Genomic DNA, 4,125 nt, shown 5'->3' with positions numbered 1-4,125 from the left:
ATGTTTCCCGTTAAACTAGTAAAGGGGACCAAATATCCCTGAAACTACTTTCTATTTCTTTTAAAAAGTCGCGTAATATAGAAAATTCTGTTGTAGACTCTTCGTGAACGGAAAATATGTTGGCTGACGCTGGAATGCATTTAATAATAGTTAAACTTGAAAAAAGTCGACATGCCATTTAGCAACAATGACTGCAAAATACAAATGGTACAGAATTATACAAGATATAGAAAGAAAATATAACATGTACAGACTGTTATATTGCATCCAGTAAAGACAATTTAATCACTACATATCAGAGCACGAAGTGGAAATCATTAGAAATAGACGTAAATAGTTCGCGTACAGAAAAATAAATCTGTGTATCGCACCAAGTTATTGACACATGAATCCGAAGGTAGATCACGCGCTGACGTAGAAACCACATCAAATACAACTACAGTATCATCACAAACTATAGTAACAATAACAACCCTTTTGCGATCTCGAACTCAGAACCGGCAATATAGGAAATGAAAGGTCGTGGTGCATTGTATCCAAATCAGTGCTTCAATGTCTCATCCTGCGTCACAACTTCGACCATTTATAAGTTTTTATAGAATACATCCAGTAATGCCATTTTCTTCATAATCGATCGAAATATGTCTCTCGTGGTTGTGTGTGAGTGTGTTATTTTGTTTCGTTTAGTCCAACTGACGACGACCTTGTTGGACATTAATAAAGACTTCGTTTTATAACTTAACGTTGTTAATAGTCGAATGTTACAATTATTAGTGTTTTACAACAGAGAGTTTGGGATTGTTTTTGGTATGGAATCCAGACTTGGAGTTTCCTTTTCACTTCAAAACATTTTGAATCAAATCACATACGCACAGATACATACAGACATTTGTACATATTGGTATATGTATGTAAATATGTGTATATTTGCGTATGCGTCGTGTATATATTTTTATATATATATATATTATATGATATATGTATTGATATATAATATATATATATATATATATATATAGATATATATATATATATATATATATATATATATATATATATATATAATATATATACATATATGTATATATACATATATATGCATATATACATGTATTTATGTAGGCATGTATGTATGCCTGCATGTATGAACGTACGTATGTATTCGGAAACACACATTTGTATATGTACGTATATTATATATATATATATATATATATATATATATATATATATATAAATGTACACACACGCACATACATACATTCATGTGTGTATAATATATAGGTGAAAGAAGCATACAAATATATTCATAATTATATATGTATGTATGTATGTATGTCTGAGATGCATGCGCACATGCTTACACACACACACACACAACTCATATCTCGCGCTGAGACTCACTAGATGTGGTAGTTGCCCGAAAATAGCAACCACTTAACACATGAGATAAAACGTGACATATATCGACGCCGATTTGACTAGACTGATAATGTTATTTAGTATTATTAGTTGTCACCTATTGAATTGACACACAATAAACTCCGGCTGTTTCAAATTTCTGCTCTTCTTTTTCGATTAAAACAATTCTCCAATACTAATGCTTCACATCGACTGAGAGTCTTTCTTTAAGTAAACTGGGTGTTAGGTTTGTGAAAATAGTCCAGCTTCCAGATTTTTATGCGTTTTGTGGTTTTTAAATCATTTATCTCTTAACGTTTACTTGTTTCAGTCATTGGACTGTGGCCATGCTGGGGCTCCACATTGTAGGGTACTAGACGAACGGATCGACCCCAGTACCAATTTTCTTTTGTTTCAAGCTGGTGCTTATTCTATTGGTTAGTTTTGCCGAACTTTTAAATTACATGAACATAAGCAAACCAACACATTGCCAAGTGGTGAAGGAACAAATGCAAACTCTCATACGTACACGCACACACATACGTATAAATAAGTAAATAAATAAATAAATAAATAAATACATACATACATACATACATACATACATACATACATACATACATACATACAAATATATTCATATATACGAGAAGTCAAAAGTTATCCTCAGTTTCGCCATAACATATCTTTGTAATTGTCACACTGCCTTCTGCGCATGCGTTCTTATACTTGTTACTATTGTTGTCAAGTGATTGAAGTTTGGGCCTGATCGCGTCATTTTTCTTTCTGGCTCTACACTGTAAATACGGCCGCTCCACCAGCACTGAGCACCCAGGAAGAACAAAGAGCAGTGATCCGATTTCTCTAGTCGTACAGTGAGTCAGGTGCTGAAATTCATCGGAGCACAATACAGGGATAGTGCACTACCATGTAAAAGTGTGTATGAGTGAACCGAGAAGTTTAAAAGTGACCGGACAAGCGTGACGCACGAGGGGGGAGCCGGATGCCCGTCAACCTTCACCACTGAGGTGAAGATTCAACAAGCTCGAGAGATTCACCATTACTATCTCTCGGATCACTGCTCGTTGTTCTTTCGTGCACATTGCTCGTGGCGCGACCATGCTTACAGTGTAAAACCAAAAAGAAAAATGACGCAATCCGGCTCAAACTTCAATCACGTGACCACAATAGTACCACCTATAAGCACGCATGCGCAGAAGGCAGTGTGACAATAATAAAGATATGTTATGGTGAAAGTGCGGATAATTTTTGACTTCCCCTCGTATATATGAATGTATTTGTTTCAGCTATTTGGCTACGGCCATGCTGGAGCACCGACTTTAGTCAAACAAATCGACCCCAGGACTTATTCTTTGTAAGCCTAGTACTTATTCTATCGGTCTCATTTACCGAACAGCTGAGTTATGGGGACGTAAACACACCAGCATCGGTTGTCAAGAGATGACGAGGGACAAACACAGACACACAATCATATAGATAGATAGATAGATTGATAGATAGATAGATAGATAGATAGATAGATAGATAGATAGATAGATAGATAGATAGATAGATAGATAGATAGATAGATAGATAGATTGATTGATTGATAGATAGATAGATAGATAGATAGATAGATAGATAGATAGATAGATAGATAGATAGATAGATAGATAGATAGATAGATATAACACTGCTATGCCTGCGCCTATGCACAGCTGACATTGTAGGGTATTTGTGAGAGACCGGATCTGGCCAGTTTGAACATAAAACAGATTGATTATTTGAACTGTACAATGCCAGTTTAAATGCTAAAAGGTGAACTAGAGATTGACTCTGCACTTAAGATCTTATTATCGTTTTTCTATAGCTGCATATATTTTAATGATAGACAGAACTGAAAGAGATACAGCTAGCCACTAAACATAGAAGGAAATAAACCCAGTTTGCTGTCATTTGTGTGATTGAATAATTAGCTCGCTCTAAAGTTTCGAGTTCAACCTCTACTGAAGGTAACATTTAAAGAACGGCAGGAAAACACATAGGAGTCACTACCTAGGTAGACTCGGCTCCCTTAGAGTGACAGGAACTAACTGGCTAAAACATTTGTTTGACAAGTGTTCTTGCTCTGAAGATTTCTGCTGCTTGCCCCGTTGTATATTTCCGCCTATTATACACTGAGTTATATCCTTGAGCAAGGCACCTCATTTCACATTTCTCCACTTTATTCCGCTGAAAGTGAATACCAGCCGAGTGGTGGTACAGCTCTCCTTACAGCTAACACCTGGATGTGCCACTGAATGAAATGTTGGAAGGGTCGAAAGGATGACAAGGACTATTGGTGATTACATAAGCACATAAAACAGTTAGCGAAACCTTGGCATGTTACCAAGCTATTCTCGGTCTCGATTGAAGGCCAGCTCTTTATTTCTTTACCACCACGTCTAGGAAATATTTTAGAGAATTATAGTCGAAACAGTTCTTTGAATCGAAAGTTAAGAAGCAAAATTAGCTCCAAAGGGATTTGAACTAAAAACACAAGGAAATGTAACTAAAGCAAATTAGATACACAATTTTTTATCCTTTAGCTGTAACTTGTTTGAGTGGAGGCGCAATGGCCCAGTGGTTAGGGCAGCGGACTCGCGGTCATAGGATCGCGGTTTCGATTCCCAGACCGGGCGTTGTGAGTGTTTATTGAGCAAAAAACACCTAATGCTCCACGAG

Source organism: Octopus sinensis, linkage group LG4 (assembly GCF_006345805.1).
Source record: "Octopus sinensis linkage group LG4, ASM634580v1, whole genome shotgun sequence".
Taxonomy (NCBI): domain Eukaryota; kingdom Metazoa; phylum Mollusca; class Cephalopoda; order Octopoda; family Octopodidae; genus Octopus; species Octopus sinensis.
This window is presented reverse-complemented; position numbering follows the sequence as displayed.